Source organism: Mesocricetus auratus, unplaced genomic scaffold (genome assembly GCF_017639785.1).
Source record: "Mesocricetus auratus isolate SY011 unplaced genomic scaffold, BCM_Maur_2.0 Super-Scaffold_15014, whole genome shotgun sequence".
NCBI classification, from domain to species: domain Eukaryota; kingdom Metazoa; phylum Chordata; class Mammalia; order Rodentia; family Cricetidae; genus Mesocricetus; species Mesocricetus auratus.
This window is the reverse complement of record NW_024429186.1, coordinates 15,568,018-15,587,781: the sequence shown is the minus strand read 5'-3', so window position 1 is coordinate 15,587,781 and position 19,764 is coordinate 15,568,018. Positions and strand designations below refer to the sequence as shown.

Sequence of the window (19,764 nt, the reverse complement as noted above, 5' to 3'; positions counted from 1 at the left end):
TAAGGTAGACAACAAATTGGTTCTATTTCTTATTTCCGATTAGGCTTGTGGCCTTTACAGATTGTTCCTTGGGATTAACTGATCCCTCTTTTGGTTGAAAAAACTGGGCAGTGTACCCTCTGCCTCCATGTCCCCTCCTGGAGGAGAGAAGGGCTGGAACTCACAAATGCCCATCACACGGGCCATGAGAGAAGACCCTGCAGAGCCCAAGAGTAATTTGGATGACATGGACAGTCCAGCGGCTCCTGCGGAAGAAACAAAGGATGAAATACATGAAATGGGGTGAAACTATGGGTTCAGAGAGGTCATAGTTGGCAGGGTCACTCAGGATGGCCTGAGGTACAGGTCTCATAATATCAGACCTATTTCAAAACTCTCCAGGATCTGTGTCTAGCACAGTTACTTTCACAAGGAACTGTTCCCTGCAGGAATTCTAGGGGAAATCAATCCAGTGGGATAACACCCCCCTCTGTAGGGAAGAAGGCTGGACCCCAGGTGGAGGTTTGAGCCCCAGGTAAACTGGTCAGGGATCCTCCCCTCTTTCTTCCACTTGGGCTGTTTCTTGCCCTCCCTCTCATCTTCCTGCCATGACACTTACCCACTGACATCAGAGTGGCCACCAATCCACCAGCTGCAACACCGTCCCCATTAGCAATGGCTGACTAGAATGGATGCACGGATCAAGAATCACGGGACTATGCTCAGAACAGGTTAATATCATTTTATTCGGGAGAAGTCAGTTACACAAGAAGCAGGTGACTGCCATAAGTCCCCACTCCAAAGATCCACCCAGGCTGCATTCGCTAGCCCGGCCAGAAGCAAGGAAGAGCTCCCTGTGCTACAACCCCAGACCTAAAACCACTGTCATGTTGGCACCTGTGACCATGCCCAAATGGGTGTGGTCAGCGCTATAGATGCCGGCTGGGTGGATGTCTCACTACAGACAAGGACATCATCTTAGCAGCTAGAGAGGAGGCAGCAATTCCTGTCCCTGTGAAGCCCACAGCACTCAACGCGGGGGGCACAGCAGCTACAGTCATGGCTGTGGGAAGAGCAGCTGTGTCAGGTGATTTGTGGAAAGGGAACCCCAACATACTGGGTCAAACATGGGGACCTGCTGGGGTCTGGAGGAGGAGAGAATGAGCAGAGAAGCCTGGGTCAGGACTTTCCCTCTTCCCTCTGAGGTCTCCTCGGTGAAGCCCAGAGAGCAAAGGTAGAATTCGAGGCAAGAGTCAGGCTCTGAACCAGTGATGGCGCATGCCTTTTATCACAGCACTTTGTACGCAGAGGCAGGCAGACATCTGTCATTTCGGGGCCAGCATGGTCTTTAGAGCTAGTTCCTGAATACGGCGGAAGTCTACACAGAGAAACCTGTCTCAAAAGAAACCAACAAACGAAAGAAAGAAAAACAAAAATCAAACAAAGCAAAAGTTCTTTTACAAACACACATATAGCCAAGAAAATATCATGGACCTACAATTAGCATATAAAATCTGCTCATACATAACAGAGGCCTGTCTCAGAAAGAAGGGCACCCCAAATCTTCAGGCAGGCTATGTGAGGTGAGTTTTGGGGTGTAGGTGTTGAAACAGGTCTCAGAGTTCAGGAGTATGGAGGGTGGCTATCAGGAGCACCTAGGTGCTGGCATGCACCAGGATTATCCCCAAGTCACCCTAGTCACATGTAATCTGATTCCTACCTGTCTCTAGCCATGCCCAGCCATGAGCCTGGAACAGTGTTGTGTCCAGCCAACCTCTTCCACCAAACCTGAAAACGGGAGTGAAGATTTGAGAAAAGAAAGAGACAGAAGAATAGAGCCACAGGGCTGCCAGTGAATACTGTAAAAGGAGCCCGAAGTTTATTACTCATAGTTCTCACATAACCCAATCAAAAGGGGCGGGCAAAAGACTTCCCTACCGTGACCCAAGGAACAAACAAACCTAATTTAGCCTTGTTAATACCCAATACATCACGAAACCATGCCACATCAAGACATCCGGTAGCCACACCTTTGGCCAAACATCCTGTTATTTAACCTTGAGGAGAAAGAATATGTGTGAACTCTCTGACCTTAAGTCAAGACGGATTGGGGCAACATCTGTGGGAGCATCATCTGTGGCTGCCCCCAGAACAGGTTTTGCCCCTTTAGCCAGAAGGTCTCCCAGGTGTTGGCCCTCGCACAATTGAACTTTCCCAGCTGTGTGCACACTATCTAAGAGGCAAAACTACTCCTCCCGGGTTCTAGGCATGGTATAAAGTGGCCTCAGGACACATGCCCAAATCCTCTCTAACTGACAGAGTTCCCTCGAAGTGCCTATAAGGGGCAAAACTCTGGTGAGATATCCGCAGGGAGCAGTCTCAGGAGAGGGCGTTCCTAGAGGGGGGGCAGTGCTAGGGGCTGCTCTCCTCATACAGTGGACCTGGTTTTCACCTTGCCTGGAACTCCCAGGAAACCTAAAGCCTGGGGTTTGGAGTCCTCAAATGCCATTGGATTCATTTTGGCTGTAATTTCAGTTGGTAACTGGTTTCTGTCTCTCTGCCTTGATCACTACACAGGCTTCTCTATGCTCTGGCCTTTGAACTTTCTGTGTGGCCCAAGGGAGGACTGGAGCATCTGTCACACCATCCCCCCCACCCCTCCCAGCCCACCCCCAACCCGCACCTCTGTGCTGCAGTGCTGGGATAGCTGGAGAGGAGCTGGCCCTAGGCAGCTGGGTTCTCCTGCCTTGTACTGCAGCTGCTGCTCTCCCATGGGTTAGGGAGGGGCTCTTTTAGACCCAGAGGCTCCTCTGCTGGCTGCAGGGTGAGTGTGGATGTAGCACTGGGGCCTTCTGGTTCTTTGAAGTCATTCTACGCAGCCCAGGTAAGCATTGCTTACTGAGGTCATCCTTTCTCTCATGGGCATAAGTCTCTCAACTGGTGCCTGTTGCCCTCCTATCCAGCTCGTACAGACTGCATCCCCTGGTCACTGGCCCTCTCCCTCCAGAGTCTTCTATGGCTCTCTCTATCCCACATCAAAGCCCGGTCCAGAATGAAGGAGCCTCCTCTCTCCCGTGTGAGCCATGTCAGCACCTTCCAGCTGAAGTCCCCAGTCCTATTGACCATGTCTCTCATCTGTCATGGTGTGTCTTGTGTTCAGAGAAAGGAGCTGGAACAGTCATTCCTGACTTGGGGAGCAAAGTGGACTCCAGCCTCCTCCACCAGCGGTTGCCGGAATTTCTCTTCTTCCAGGGCGGGACACACAGCAGGGATTTGACAGTGGCTTCCCTGTGTGGGATTCAGCATCATTGTGGGCACTATCTAGGATCATATAGATAGCTCCTTTATCTGAATCTTTTCTTAGGGTCATGTCTGTGGGAGCTGGGTCCTGGCTGGAACTTCTCAGCCCAGGCAGGTGTTTCTGCAATGCCGTAGTGTCCAGGTGGTTAGCTTGGTGAGCTTCACTGGCCTCGGGAGCTCATCAGAGCACCATACTTCATTGCTGGAGTACTTAGCTCTCTGAGTACTTCCCCTTCCTCTCCTCCCTGGGCCTCCAGCCCTACCTAAGGGCATGCTCCGGGGTCCTTGAAGGTTCTCCAACCTGCTCTGTCTACCAGGAGCGCCAGACCCCAGCCTTTCCTTATTGCACATCTGCATTCTAGAGGCAGGAAGTATGGTTTGGTGTGGCAGCGATGAGCACTGAGGTTGAGTGGTTTCAGAGCTGTGACTCTACTGCTCCCTTACCTTGAACTCAAAAGGGGCTGTATCAGGTCAAGTTTTAACTTGAGCCTGCGGCAGTTAGAACGCCTGTTCAGAGGCCTTATGCCTATTTATGGAGGCGAAGCTCCCACCCCGAGCCAGGCCCAAATCACCATCCCCTGTGAACTCTGGCTCCTTCCCCCTTAGCACTCCTGCATCCGGGTCCTCACAACTCTGAACTGACTTCCACTGTCCCTGCTGACTATGGCTGTGGGGCAAAGTGGTGGGTCTGGGACCTCCAATTCCCTCTGAGCCCTGCCTGATGGCAGTAGAGACTGGGGACATGGCAGATAGGGTAACAGAGCCATCTCCTCCAGGAAGGCTTTCTGTGCTGTACAGATTCCTGCTGTCTAAGCATCCACCCTGGCATTCAGGTCTGTATTTCTGCAGCTCTGGGTGCTTGTCTGCTCTGTGTCCTTGGTGGAGCAAATCCTCACCCGGTAACTCCCTGCCTGGACTGAGACTGCCCCCACATGAGAACTTTGGTTGGGAGACCCTGGGCCCAGACTGATCTGCTTGAAGGAGGATGGGCATTGGGGTCTAGAGCAGGTCTATGACATCACATATTTCCTATCTGGTCATCTGTGACCTAACGGCACTACTGGGTGGTGGCCCTTTCTGAGGACTCCATGGAGCAGTCCTACCCCTGGGTCCCATCTCAAGAGGCCTCCTGGGGGAGCAGAAGGTTCACAGAGCTGGACCACTTGTATGTCTACTGTGGCCTTCCTGGAGTGTTATAGAGTACCTAGAAGGGCCCAGGGCTGCAGTTGGGCATCTCTTGGGGGTAAGTACCTAAAGTGCTATCTGACCCAGGTATGACCTTGAAGGATGCTGGCTGCTCTGGAGTCTCCTTTCAGGTAGGAGGATGTCACGACCACCTCGACCAGCAAGGAAGACGCAACTCAGGAATCCTTCTCACAAGCAGTTTATTCAGGACCTTGATGAACAATGCGGAGGCAGCCCCCAATTGATCCCCTTAGCTGAGGCCAGCCAACCCTAAACAGCCACGTGTGCGCAAACCATAGGCTCAGTAACATGCATAAGCAGTCTGATGATCATGGCGTGATCCTGGCGGGATGGGAGCAGGCCAAATAAGGAGTTGTTTATCACTGAGAGCGCTCACCGTCGGGATGGTGGAAGGTGGAAGCCAGCGCCATCTTTAGGGTGCGGCGTGGTGCAGCTCTCCACAGGAGGAGGAAGCATTGTTTCACCAGGTATGCCACAGATATGACCCATAGCCATGTGCCTACTGTAGGCATTTTGGACAGATCAGATGGGACAAATATTCTGGCACTCGGGAGTCACAGAATACCGAGTGTTACACAGCTCAGATGGAAAGGTATCCTGGAGCTCGGGAGCCAAGGACCACCACAGGTTGCAGTAAGCTTAGCAGTTTACAGCCCTGCCTCAGAAAGGCTTCCCCAGTGTATCTGCTCTGCTCTGGCAGGAGAGGGTCTTCCCGCTGGGAATGTTTGCCCAGTGTAGCAGTTTTTCTCTGGCAGGAGAAAGTTACCCCCGGAGAAGTTGCTACAGTTCAGCTCTGCTCCTGGAGAGTGGAGAGCCGAGTGTAACAACTCCACTCTGCCAGGGGAAGGTTTCCCCAGCAGAAGTGTTACAGCCCGGCTCGCTCTGCTCTGCCCAGGGTCATCTCTGCTGCACGGTAAAAAAGGTCTTCACCCAAAGCTCATTGAAGGGGTTTATTTGGAGAGAAGAATCCAAGAGAGTGGCTGTCCTCTGCCAAAGTGGCATCGCGAACAGCCACAGGGTTTATATAGGGCTTCCAGGGTGGGGATTGGTCCGATTTTAATCTCCTGCTCAGGGATTGGTTAGTTTTCTGCATAGGGTTAGGGTCAGATTTGGCTCTGGTTTCAGGGCCAAAGTGTGTTTCTTTCTCTGGTCCTTTTTAGTCTTTTGGCTGTAGTTTTAGGACCAGGGTGCATTTCTTTCACTGGCTTTGATTCCAGGGACAAAGTGTGTTTCTTTGGCTCTGCTCAGGGTGTGTTTCTTTGGCTGGCCCCTTTTCTCTACACCTACCCCGGACCTACCGTACAGGAGCCTAGGTAAGTCCGTTGCTCCAGTCACCTCTGAAAGCCCCTGAGCTGAAGCCAAGTGTCTGCAGTGGTGCTAGGCCTGCTTGGTAACATGAGGTCCAAGGGTAGTGTCTGGCGCTCCTGGGTAGGCCAGGTGACTGAACTAGGGCTGGATGAGGAGGGAGTCAGGCTAATCTCAGGCCTGAGCAACTTCTAAATCCCCAAGGCTCAGGTCTGGGCTAGTCTTTAACCAGCTTTAAAAGAACAATCATTAGGTACATTGGAGCACATGATTCATCAACAAATACAATGTTGCTGCCTGCCTCGGTTGTTTTAATTTCAGCACAGTGGCTGCATCTTAACCTACTGCTATTTCAGCCAGCAATTGCAACTCCTCAGTTACCGGACCGCTTCTCTAGCAGAGGCCTGGCTGTCGTTATTTTGCTTAAGCTAGAAAGGCACGAGATGGAACACGAACCAAGAGATACATTAACCGTAGAGTTTATTAAAGGGTGGGGAGTGTGGGAGGGGGAGAAGAGAGAGAGAGAGAGATGAAGGGAGAGAGGGAAGAGAAGAGTAAAGGTGAGAGAGTGGACAGAAGAGGGTAAGAGAGAAGAGAGGTAAGAAGAGTGAGTGAGAGAAGAGAGCACGAGAGAGAGAGAGAGAGAGAGAGAGAGAGAGAGAGAGAGAGAGAGAGAGAGAGAGAGAGAGAGAGAAGAGTGCATAAGTGGGTGGGGTCTGTCTTTTAAAGGCATCCTTTGCACCTGCGTGCAGACTGGTTGTCATGGGACTCTGGGCTGGTCAGAGGGCTGCCTGAGGAACAGGGGCAGGCCAGTATGATGCCTGACCCTTTCACTGACTACTCAGGTCACAGCCTAGCCAGAATTGTTCCCTCAGGTACCACTCAGTCGCTGCCAGTAAAGGTAGCTTTAACTAAATCTCTATCGTTCTATTTATGAATAAGACTCGAGATTCAAAGGCTGGAGTGAAAACCTGGGAGCTCAGAGAGGCTGAGTAGCAACTGACCCTCTTTCCTTGCTGGTGTCTCCAGAACACCTCACCCCTGCGTCACCAAACCAGAAAAGGCTGTGCCATTCCAAAGCCCACCCTACTACTTCCTCTCTCTCTCTCTCTCTCTCTCTCTCTCTCTCTCTCTCTCTCTCTCTCCCTCCCTCCCTCCCTCCCTCCCTCCCTCCCCCCATGCCCTCCAATGCTCTAATACTTTCTGCCAACTAACTGTTGACTCAGCCTCCTGACCTAAGGTTAATTTTATTTAATTAACACAAAGGCAAACTCAGGGTTTACAGGGCAATCGAATGTCCGCCCAATGTGCCTCTTCCCATATAGCAGCCGGGATGCTAAAGAATGAGCCATATATTTGATCAGCAACGTGTTTGTTTATGATTGCCGAATGGGAGAACTGACCATAAATGGCTTCTACATATGCTCAATAAATATACTTATGTTATTGCTTTCCTCAGTTTTATCTTTGCCTTCCTTAGTTTTATCTTTCGGGTTGGGCCTTAATGGATGAGTGGAAGGAGATAGGACAAGGTGGAAGGAACTTTCCGTGGGGAAAGGATGGGGGAGCTGACTCATGTGCTTTGGTCTTGACAGGACCAGATGAGGTGACATGAACCCAGTGGCCCAAAAGGTAATGCTTAAATGTGACAAACCATATAGCAAGACACACTATTAGGTTAGGGACCAGGAAAACAGCTTCCTGGGTTGTTTTAAGTCTGTTGTAGTAAAATCAAATACCAATTTTGAGAGGGAAAAAGTTATTTTTTGCCTAGGAATAAATGAAATTTCTTGGGCTGTAGACCCACAAGATGTGGGCTGCAGTTTCTTCCCATCATTGCCTGAATTTGAGATGGTCAAAATCCCAGTGACTGGCCGTTATGCATCTATCTTTCTGGGCAGCCCCATTCAACAGGCAGGTTTACACAGCTCTCATTTGACTAGCAGGCTGGTTTCAGCTGTGTGAACCAGGTCATCACGGGAACTTCCCATACTTGTGGAGTAGGGGAGCCCTCAGATTTGAGTAATCAAGTGTTCTTGCGTGACTACTTTGGGTCCTCTTCCGTAGAACCCACATCCTGGTGGATGTGTGTGGGAGATGCTGTAATCCCCAATTTTAGATCAAAGCACTCTTGGAGGCTTTTTTTTTTCCAAAATAAAAGTCTTTATCATGGTCCCAGGCCTACTTGCTCACTCCCTACTCGAAGAGAAGAGTAGCGGGGATATTGGAATGCACGGACAATTCCTAGGGAATAAGGAAATGTTGAATTCAACCATAGTCGACCAATTGGAACAGACAAAATGTTCATGAAAAATTCCCAAAGCAGAACTGCAGGTTTACAAAAGAGTTTAAGGCGCAGCCAATTTCTTAAGATTTAGAACACATTTGGTGTTCTGTGTTAATCACCGGTTAATCACCTCATGCTTTCCAGTCTCTAGGGTTACAACCCCACTGTGACAGGCTTTACATTCCCATGTCTTATGGTCCCTAAGGAAAATGTTTCATCTCCTGCTTTACTTAGGGAGGTCAATTAATCCTTTAGCAAACATTGGGTTAACTTTCACAAGCTACCCCAGTCACTATTTTCTTTTTTGTTTGTTTGTTTGTTTGACAGGGTTCCAGGTTCAGGCATTACGCTGGCCTGGCCCTGTCACCTGGCAGAATGCACTCAAGCAGTGCTCTGGTCAGCACAGGGTTTCATGAGAGCTAGCCTGCAGGCAGGTGCAAAGAAAGGGCCCCTTTAAGAGACGGCCCCGCCCACTTATGCTCGCCTGCCTGCTCTGGTCTCAGCTCCCACTTTCTCATCTCTACCCCTCTCATCTCTCTCATGTCCCCTCTCCCACCCTGTAATAAGCCATGGTTAATGTATCTCACCCATCTCGTGTTCCATTCTCGCCATAGTAAACTTAAACAAACAAACAAACAAACAAAAAAAAACAACGGGGTCTCTCATATGGTAGCCCAGGTGGTTGTCCTTGAACTCCATCCAGTCTTCCTGCCCCAGCCTCCCAAATGTAGGATCACAAAGGTGAACCCCAGGCTAGTGCCAACCTCTGACTTCGTTGTGGTTTTTGGTTGTTGTTGTTGTTATTGCTGTTATGTTTGCTTTCTGTTTTTGTCTTTTTTGTTACTATAACCCCATTCGCTTGGTACATGTTAGCCATGTAAGGAATACTTGCCCAGAATCGGCAGTGTCAAATGATACCCAGACCTCCCCATTCTCCTTTCTCTTCAGGTTGGGGGAGAAGTGGGGGGGGGGGATGATGAAATGGAGCTAAAGGTTACAAGGCATCCAGGAGCCTAAGGGCACTGCATTATGTGTGTGCCAGCTGCCTGCTTTCACTGTGTCCTGTGCCAGATCCTAGAAACGACACCTCACATCCTCACATCAGTGTCCCCCTCCCCCCCGGGGTGTAATTTCCCGAATACTAAGGGGGGACTGGGAGTTTCTGTGTACAGACGGTCTTTCCTGGGGGTGATAGCCTTCCAAATCTTTACCCCCACCCCAACAACTGTCCTTGGACTTGTTTTTGAATGTTTTTGGACCAGCAAAGACATAAACTTGGCTTTGTCAACAAGGATAGTGTGTCTAGCCAGATGGCTCTGAGGGCTTTGCCCCAAGGCTGACCTAGCCCCGCCTCCTCCCATGAGGCCTTGCAAGACTGTCCTTTCTCAGCAGGGACTCTGGCACCCCCTCAACAGTCAGAGAAAGGGTCCAGATGCTGCAGACACTCATCATCGTAAAAGATGTGTTGCTTCTGCTTAGGGCGTGAGTGTCCGCAGGAGGAGGGCCCATGGGCTCTGCAGGGTCTACCCAGCATCCCGTGAACAAAGGCAGGAGATGAGCAGTGCTTCCTCAGGACTTCCCTGCTGGCTGCTAGTTTTTATGTCCATACAATTGTCTCTCTGAGCAAGGAAAAGCAACAGGTTATTTCCTTTCAGTCATTATACTGATTCTTAGTAAGGAGTCCAAAGCCCAGGCTTAAAACATGGTGCGCCCCCTCTCCCCTTGGCTGTGGTTCCCTTTATCTGTAAGTAACAAGTGTATTGTGGTTCACATCCTTCCATGTGTTTGAAAGGGAAAGCAACTGCCAAGGTGTTAGGTGACAAACCTTAAGATAACAACTGCCATTGCCTTGAGCATCAGCTAGCAAAGATGGCCATTGCGGAAACAGAAACCTGACTCTAGCGGTTCCCAGAAACCTCGTGACTAAGAAGGGGGGGGAGGCTTGTTTATCAGATAAATGTAGTCTTACTAAAAGGTCATGCACCATGGGCCAATGGACATCTGCTAATCATAAACTGGCCTGATTGTGACAGGCACATCCCCCTCCAGGCAGGCACAACCTGGGACCCTATCCTATCCAAGACAGGGAAAAAACAATCTCGGAGAGGAGTGAACCGATCTGCCCCTCAAACCTTCTGGATCCCTCTCAAAGGTTACAGGGATTTTATTGTCTCCCTGATTAGACTGCTGCTCTCTATGATGGAGAGGCAGCCTGGAAACTTGTCCCTCAATAAACTTTATTCCCCCACCCCCACCCCCAGTGGTCTGTCTGGTTTTGCTGAGTTTACTTAACTCAAAGGAAGGATAAAAGGGTCTTAGAAGATGGGGTGGTGGTGGTGCCTGAGTGCCCAGCACTCAGGAGGCAGAAGCAGGAAGATCTCTGAGTTTGAAGCCAGCCTGGCCCTCAGAACAAGGTCCAGGACAGTGAGTTCCAGAGTTAAAAAAGAAACTCTGTGTGAAAAAAAAATCTTTGAGTTTTACTAGCAACACAATTTTCAACATCATGGGCAATATAAAATATTGGGAACTGAGTTTCCATGTATAACATTCAGCTACATGAACTTTAATGTAGATTTGGGGCTAATAGCACTGTAAACTAGACCTCTACACTCACCAACACAAGGTTGCCTGCTTCCCAGCTGTCCCCTGGGCTGGCACCAGGGCCCCCCACTTGTTCCTGTACCTGCCCGGGACATTGTTTCTATTTGTCACCCACAATAAGGATTTCTAGAGAAGCAGCTCATTTGAGTTTGAGAAAACGGGAATCTCCTGGGCAGCCAGGTTGCCAGTAACTCCTGGGTGGGTCAAAGGACCCAGAATTCAACTTGAAGATTCTGTGTTCTGGGCAGTCCCAGAGGATAACCGTCACACTTAACAGATAGAAATAGTGTCTAAGGTGGGCCGATAAGATGGACGCACAGGATAATAGGGTGTGTGTGGGGGGTCTGGGAGGAGTTCAGGGAGGGAACATTATACAATTAGTAAATACTGCATGATCTGTTTTCATTAAAGTGGATTTGAAAGAGGCACTCAGAAGAGACACACAGGAGGTACACTTTAGTGTCTTGCCATAGCTGCACGTGGTGCGGCCACTTTGGTGGCTCTGAAGTTACAAAAAAGGAGTCGCTAAAACTCTTTCCCTCTCTTTGACCAATGGTAAGATAAGGTAGCTATCTGTAGAGGTGTTTGAGTAGGGCTATCACCTAAAGAAATAAAACTAACCTGCTAGGTTTACATATCAGGTTAGGACAAATCCTTTTTACTGTAAACCGGTTTGCTGGTAGTTTCTAGAAAACTGCAAGTCTACAGCTGGGAAGCTCAATGAAGCTAACACTTTTGGAATTTTTTGTTTTCAAGATAGGGTTTCTCTGTGTAACATTCCTGGCTGTCCTGGAACTTGCTTTGTAGATCAGGCTGGCCTCGAACTCACAGAGATCCACCTGCCCTTGGCATGTGCCATCACCGCCCAGCCTGCTTTTGGGATTCTTGACTCTCAGCTCATGAGTCAGAGTCTACTGAGTGGGGCCCTGTCTTGGGTCAGAGCACTCTGCAGGGCAGAGAAGACTTCAGGTGCATCCTCCTAGTTCCAGATCCCTGTCTCTGTCCCTTCCTGCTAAACTTACAAAACACCTGGGACGAGGTGACATGAAAAGAGCAGCAAATTCTCAAAATACAAGAGGCAGAATGTCTAAGGCCCACAGTCAGGCTGCATCTGTGTAACCCTCACCGCTGTTCCTAGACAGGGTGGAGGCTGAGCTGAGCCCTGAGCCAGTGGCATCCATTTCTGCATACTGCCTCTCACCATGTGTGCGGTCTGCATCCCTCACAAGTCCGTGTCACCTAGGAACCAGATACGGCCTCCAAGGACATGATGGGGCAAGTGCATGTATTTCCCAGAAGACATGGATGAGGGTGCACACAGAGCCCTGAAGACCCATGCACTGGGGAAGACAGGTCCATTAAGCCATCATCAGCACAGTAGGTAAGTGTGTTTCCATGACAGAAAGAGAGTCAGTAGAGGGGACAGACCACAGTGCCACACAACCTCCTGGAAGAATTTCACATGCCAGAAACTTGAGTGTTAACCTATGGTCAGCCCCCCAGCGGCAGTCAGAGCTTGCTAGTGGCGTTTCAGTATCCATCCGCGCCCCTCCCCCCACATCTTTTTTGCTCTGCTCTGGAGCGCCCTTTAGCGGGGCATACGTAAATACCCAATTTCCTTGTAGAGCCACGCCATCCAGGAGACCGACACCCGTAGCCCGGGAAAGGTTCCTGCTCGTTAGGATCCCAGGTGTCACATACTAAATCACACAAATCTACCAACAGTTCAGGAAAACAGGTGCTCTTGGGAAGCCTTTCGTGGGGGGTTTCGTTTGCAAGGGTTCCCGTTTCAGTGTTATAAACTCGCCAGGTAACAAGATAGGGACCATGGGGGTTGGAGCCAGGGTGGCTACAGAGACTACAGAGAACAATTCCAAAAAGGCTACAACTAAAGTTAGGGTTCTTTTAGGAGTCTTATTTTGAGAGGGTTTTGGGTGCGTTGGAGCCTCCATGAGATGGTGGGTAGGTCAATAAAGTTTGGCTGCATGTAGCACTGACCAAAGTTGTTTGAACAAGCCAAGGGCAGTGTTCACCTTAGGGAGGGAGGGAGGGAGGAGGGGCAGAGGTGGGGAAGAATAGGAAGCAGCCTCCTGGGACATGGAGCCTATAGGGTGGGCTCGCTGTAGAAAAATGCTTCCGGTTTATGTATAATTTGTATACACTTACATATGCTTCTGCATACACAACTATGTGTCAAAATCTCAAGGGAAGCTAGAGATGGTTCAGCAGTTAAGAGCTGAGCATATTGTTCTTGCAAAGACCGTAGTTTGTTTCCTAGCAACTGTATTAGACATCTAACAACTGCTTGGAACCCCAGCTCCAAGAGATCCAATCCCCTTTTCTGAACTTCGCTGGTACCCACACTCCCACACACATATACATAATCACACATAAGACCAGTAGAGATAATTTGAATTTTTCCTTTCCTCTCTCTCTCTCTCTCTCTCTCTCTCTCTCTCTCTCTCTCTCTCTCTCTCTCTCTCTCTCTCTCTCTCTCTCTGTGTGTGTGTGTGTGTGTGAGTAGCCCTTTAAAAAAAAACAAATAGTTTGGGGGAGTGCCTTGCCTTTGATGCAGAGAACAGAGGTGTAGGCCACCCAACTGGTTCTGGGCCCTTTACAGAGAATGAGGAGTTTTTTGTCAAGAAACAAAACAAGGAGCTAGAGAGACAGCTAAGTGGTTGAGAACATGTACTGTTCCTGCAGAAGATCTGGGTTTGTTCCCAGCACCACATGGTAGCTCACAACCATCCATGACACACAGCAAGTGCACATACAAACATGCATGTAGGAAAACACTCATGCACATAAAATAAATCTTTAAAGTCTAAAAACAAAAACCTATTTGCTCATCAAGAAAATAAAAGCACCAGCTGGAGATTAAAACATAACTTATAAGGCACATACTAGATGAAGACCTCATATCTAGAAATATGAAAAGCATTAGAAAAATAGCCTGATTTTTTATGGGAAAGCCAGGTGTGGTGACGCAGGCGCGTAATCATAGCATGTTGGAGGTAGACATTGGAAGAGTGGGGGGGGGGTTGCTTTTGTTTGTTTTGTTTTTGTTTTTGTTTTGAAGACAGGGTTTCTCTGTATAGTTCTGGCTGTCCTGGAACTTGCTCTGCATACTAGGCTGGCTTCAAACTCAGAGATCCGCCTGCCTCTGCCTCCCAAGTGCTGGGATTAAAGGTGTGCACCATCACTGCCCAGCTCTTGGAAGAGTGTGATCTTGAGGCCAGCCTATCTTAAAACAAAATGGAAAAAAGTATGTGTGTGCATGCATCTGCAGGAGCACCCACGTGGGCACCCACAGGGTGAGCAAACTCTCCACTGATGAGAAATGTGAACCCCCGGCACAGCACAGGTTTTCAGCACCATGAGACATTTGGGACACAGTAAAAGCTCAGCATACCAAGTGTAAGGACCCGGAGCAAAAACCCTGGCGGGAATATAAGTTGGTCCTATGGTTTTAGGTGGCTGTTTGTAACCAAATAATCATAGAAATTTCTTCACTCATAGGTACTCCAGAGCAATGAAATAACATTCGCACAATGATTTTCACACACTGTTCAGAACGGTTTCATTTATGATGACCCTCGGCTGGCACAAACCCACATGTGTCAACAGGGACTTACGCAGGTAATACATGCTCATTGGAACATCTAGAAGGTATAGCTGTGTAAAGTCAGGGACAGGTTGAACCAGTCCTCCTGGGGACATGCCATCCACCTGGTGATGTGGCTAGCGAGTCAGGAATTTTGAGCTCTGGTTAACAGTCTCCACCGGGCCTACAGACCACCTACAGCTGAGGGGTTGGAGTCTTACCAGTTAATTGTGGCTTGAGCAATGGGGTTGGGAGGATTTGCTTCTTGTGTTGAAGTGTCCTCTTGTGTCCTTATTTGGAACTGCAAACACAACCTCGGGTTGGGTAAGGGCAAGGGGGTTCTGAGGTTCTTCCCTGGCTGAAATGGTTGCAGAGGTGGCTGTGTTCTTTGGCATATCCACATCCCCGCCCCCACAAAGCCGAGATTTTAGCATTGCAGAATTATGTAAGAAGCCTCCCCGCTCTCACGGCATCTCTGCCAGTGTTTTCTTCCCTGTTCTGTGCAGGCTCCTGAAAACCATGCTGTAAGCGTGACTTCGCTTCTCAGACCACACTGACAGGACCACGGACCAACCAAGGGTCTTTCCCTGGGATGCAGAGGCAGCCACCACAGGTTCTGTATCGAATGACAGGGAGTGGTGGAGCAGCCCCAGTCTGTGGGCAGAACTGGGGAGAATAGCCAATCCTCTGAGGAGAAGTGTGACAGCATTCACAGAGACACCAGCGTGTGTCCTTCCCGCCTTCTCATTGCTAAGGATGTGGCTGTGAACAGCTCCTCGCTTCCAAGATGCTTCTGATGGGGCATCCTCGCTGTTGACTTACTAGATTGAAGTCACCTAGGAGACACTATCTGCTGTGTCTGCGAAGGAGCTTCTAGAAATGTGTATCTAAGGAGGGAGACTCACACTGAACATGGATGGTATCATTCTGTGGCCTGGGGGTCCCAGACTGAATAAATAGGGAGAAAGAGAACACGAGCCCAGCTCTGGCGTTTTTCTGCTTCCTGACTGTAGATGCCATGTAACCAGCTGCCTCATGCTCCTGACACCATGCCTGCCTGGCCGTGGTGGACTGTACGCTTCAACCTGTGAGCCAGAATAAACCCTCCCTTCCTTAAGTCCCCTTTGTCAGGCGTTTTGCCATCGCAATGAGAAAAGTAATGGGTGCAGTTTCTCGACCTCACTAACTATGCTGCAAATCTTTTCTTGGTGGACATTTCTAGTGCCTCATTCATTCGTTCATCCATTCATTCACTTATTCAGCCATCAAACCCTTACTGAGACTTTCTACATGTCAAATGCTGCTCTAGATGCAGAGGAAAGGGCAGTGGAGTGCTCTCGTGTCAGGGAGATGGACACTAAACCAACTGACAAATACAGTACAGTCGATGGTGCTGGGACTCCGAAGACAAGGCGAGGGAGAGAGACTATATCTGCTGTAGTGTGAGGTGCTGTGTTCGTAGGGTCTGAGTCTGTTTGTGCTGCTGTAACAAAATCCTTGGGGTTCGTTAACTCATAAAGAAGAGAAACTTACTTTTCCACCTGGAGAGTCTGGATGTCCCAGATGGAGCATGAAGTCTGTACCTCAGAGGAGGAAACGCCACCACCTCGTGGTGAAAGGCAGAAACGCAGAGGAGTCCAAATGAGTGCACTGAGCCCTTTCAGAAGGCTTGGCACCTCACCCCACTCACCACGGATTACCTATTTGAGGTCCCATCGCTTAATGCTGTCACAGTGGCAGCAATTGGCTAATGCTTTGGGAGCTTCATCTTCTTTCCCCCAAGAAACTGATAGCTGGGCAACTGTGCTTAGAGGGAGGGGCCCCAGAGGAAGCTGGGGCAGGGGAAAGGCAGGGGTAGGGGGTGTCTCTAGTTGCCTAGGCCGAGGCTCATATCCAAGTAGTGGTCAGTCTCCTGCACGGTGTCTGCAGGTTATACAATGAGAGCTGTCCTCAAACTCACAATTCAACCACCTCTCCCATTTCATTGACACTCAGGGTCTGCAGTGGTCAGTCTCCTGCATGGTGTCTGCAGGTTATACAATGAGCTGTCCTCAAACTCACAATTCAACCACCTCTCCCATTTCATTGACACTCAGGGTCCGCAGTGGTCAGTCTCCTGCATGGTGTCTGCAGGTTATACAATGAGCTGTCCTCAAACTCACAATTCAACCACCTCTCCCATTTCATTGACACTCGGGGTCTGCCTAGAGCCATGTCACACCCCTCTTTCGATAGAGATTTGTATATTGAAGTATATTTCACAAGTCTGGTTCCAGGCAGAGGATGTGGGAGAAGACCCTGGCAACCTAAAGAGCTTCCTCTGTCCCGTGTGAAGGAAGGACAGAGGCACACTGGGCCTGTGGGGTGTGGGACCCCTAAGGGACAGATTTTCTGACATTAGAAGAGGAGGGAAATCTTACATGAATTGTCATTGTCAACCACAATGGGACCAGAGAGATGGCTCTGTTGGTAAAGTGCTGACATTATAAGCATGAAGACCAGACCCACATAAGAAGCCAGATGCAGCGGTATACACTTGTCATCTCAGAGCTGGACACGGGCAGATGCCTGCCAAGCTGGCTTCCTCGGAGAGTTCCAGGTAATGAAAGACAATGTCACAAAGAAAAAAAAACATGTGTATTTAAAGGGTGTCATCTAGCCTACACACACACAGTACACACACATATACATGCACACTCACATGTACAAAGACACACACAGTGCACTCACATACGTGCACACTCACATGCACATGTACAAAGACACACACTGTCCCCTAGAATGAAGAGCCTCCCACTCCTTTGTATGAGGGAGAATGCCTCGTTTTAAGGCTCCCTCTATTCTTGGGAATTATGTGGCGCTTCCAGAAGAGTGAGAAGCTTCTCAAGACTCCACTGTTGGGTTGGAAGAACCCACAGCTGATCTGAGTTTATTCAGCTACTATTCATGGACATTGTTCACACTCAGCATTTTGCACTAACCGTGGATAGCAGAGTTAAACAAGCCTGCTTCACAAGCCTTCCCAGAAAGCATGCAAAGCAGAGCATCAGTAGGGTACCAGGTGACCTGGAATCATCAGTGGTGGCCCATTTTCCCACTTTATTAATCTATAAAAGACACTGCCATGGAAAAATGAATCCCAAGCCACAAGCCCTCATTTGCACAATTGTGGGACAGTTCCTCACTGCACAGCCACTTACCCTGAGGCTTCTACTCCTCTGCCAAAATCCTGTCACCTGCTTTCCAGCCCTCCTGAGAGGAAAGTGACACTTGGTTCCAGGAGTAAGCTGGAGTATCCTTTGCTGGATACCGAGGACTGGATCCAGGCATGGAGGGGCTCTCCATGGCGCTCTTCCCAGCGGCTTCTGTGCTGGCCTCTTTTTCTCCCTCCACAGTTCTTTTCTTCCATCTTCTTTTGCCACACTTCCCCACAGTGTTTCAGTCTGTGGTAGGCACAAAGATGCCGCTTGGTAAAGGGTTCCGGGCTGGGCCCAGCTAAGCCACGGTTCTGGTGCTCAGGGTCCAGCTGTGGCAGCTTCAGCAGCTCCAATGCTCACAGGTGTTCTGTGGATCAGTGGAGACACCTTTGCCCCTGTGTCCAAGAGTCCAGCCTTTATCCTAGATAATGCTGCAGGATGCAAGCTGAGCAGAACTTGAACCACTCACGCTCACCATTTAACTTTGTTTCTTCTTCTTCAATTTCTTCAAGACAGGGTTTCTCTGTGTTACAGCCCTGGCCATACTGGAATTCACTTTGCAGATCAGGCTGGCCTCATATTCACAGATATCTACTTGCCTTTGCAGATCTCTGCTGGGATCAAAGACCTGTGCAACCATGCTTGGCTCACACTTGAATATTTTTTTAAGAATTTTTAGCTTTAAAAAGTCCCCCCTCTGTCTCTCCCTGTCTCTCTGTCTCTGTCTCTGTCTCTGTCTCTGTCTCTCTGTCTCTCTCTCTGTGAGTGTATGTGTGGTGTGTGTGTGTGTGTGTGTGTGTGTGTGTGTGTAAAGGGTAGTGGAAGGAGGGAAAGGGGAAATGATATAATTATATTTTAATTTCAAAAAGAAAAAAACTTAAATGTCTTAATGAGAACCATTACTATGTATGCTACAATAAAAATGTAATTTAAGAAAGAACAAGTGCCTTATGTAGCATATCAAATGATTGTCAGAAAGGGTGGTGGTGCCCACCTTTAATCCCAGCACTTGGAATGCAGAGGCAGGTGGATCTCTTCGAGTTCAAGACCAGCCTGGTTTACAGAGTGAGTTCCAGGACAGACTCTAAATCTACACAGTGAAATCCTGTCTCTGAGGGAAACAAAAAAACCTCACACATCCATTAGCAGGGCCATTAAGCTGCCCCTGCTAGGGCAAGGGCAAAGCCGGGAAAGGGGCCTTGGGCTAGAGCAAAGCTTTCTCTCTGTCTGGAAAGGACTAACAAGCCTGTTCCAAGAGGGCTTCACACATTACCTCATGTGATGCTCACCGCAGTCACATAAAGATGGTAATTTTAAACCTTGAAATGGTGCAAGGGCTACCATCCCTGCAATTTCCAGTGACACCCCTCCTGGGTAATTACTTGAGTGGAGTCTTGTGGATGCCATTTCCTGGAACTGCTGGAGAATTTGGGAACGCGGGTCACGCAAGTTCCCTTTCCTTCAGGCTCCGCGAGAAGAGTGCTTAGGGGGAGGGCCAGCGTGCTGTGTGCTTCAGTCTCTAAATGTGTCCACTCTGCGGATCTGTACCCAGGAGGTACCGTTACTGTGTGCCCTGCCTCCCCACTTCTCTCCCTGACCCAGTCCTGGGTCCCCAGGTACCAGTCGGGAGACACTCTGTGGCCTGGGGTGGGCGGAAAGTCCTCCAGCCGTTTTAGTGTCGTTCCGGTATCTGAGAACCAGGTGCTCACATCTTCCATGGAATCTGGCCAACAGCTGGCTTGGGAGTCCGTGCCAAGGAGCTCTGGTGACCGGGAAGGGCTAGCGTGGAGGCCAGCAAAGTTGGCAACGGAAGCCCTGATCTATTTCTCATCTCCACCATCTCATCTCCTTGGTATCCATTTCCTGCCTGGCCACCGCCAGCCCTCCCGCCCCTCGCTTTCCCTTCTCCCCACTGGGAAAGGACTGTGTTCCACATCCTCAGCCTAAGGCAACCTTGTCCATTCTGTGCTTGAGGAAACTGAGTCTCTAGTGGTCAGTGATGCCCAGAGGGCCTTCTCTGGCTGAGCTGCATCCAAACTAAGAGTGCAAGACTCCAGATCTCACATTCTTGCCCATAGCTACAAGCTTGCAAATAGTGGTCCCGCACACAAGTCGGAGTAAAATGCAGATCCTGAGCCAGAAGGTCTGGGAGGGCTCTGGGAGCTTGCATCTCTCTCCTTTTTCCTACAGTTCTTGATTGTTATTCTATGTGTGCATTTGACCTGCATGTAGATATGAGTGTCATGTGTGTGCAGTGCCAGCAGAGGGCAGAAGAAGGCTTTAGA

General features: G+C 49.5%; 2 long non-coding RNA genes across 3 annotated transcripts; one reads left to right on the top strand and one right to left on the bottom strand.

Annotated features, from left to right (window-relative positions):
• On the bottom strand, window positions 1-1,856 carry LOC110340572. Its single transcript, XR_005876164.1, has 3 exons — window positions 1,700-1,856; window positions 599-1,371; window positions 1-245 (listed from the first exon to the last, which is right to left on the bottom strand). It is a non-coding gene; the product is annotated as an uncharacterized LOC110340572 (long non-coding RNA).
• A 2,525-nt stretch (window positions 1,857-4,381) lies between these two features.
• On the top strand, window positions 4,382-18,170 carry LOC110340615. Of its 2 annotated transcripts, none has more exons than XR_005876166.1 (4): window positions 4,382-4,522; window positions 11,922-12,059; window positions 14,198-14,317; window positions 14,789-18,170. It is a non-coding gene; the product is annotated as an uncharacterized LOC110340615 (long non-coding RNA). The 2 variants fall into 2 exon arrangements; XR_005876165.1 differs by having other exon boundaries at window positions 11,817-12,059.
• The last annotated feature ends 1,594 nt before the right edge of the window (window positions 18,171-19,764 follow it).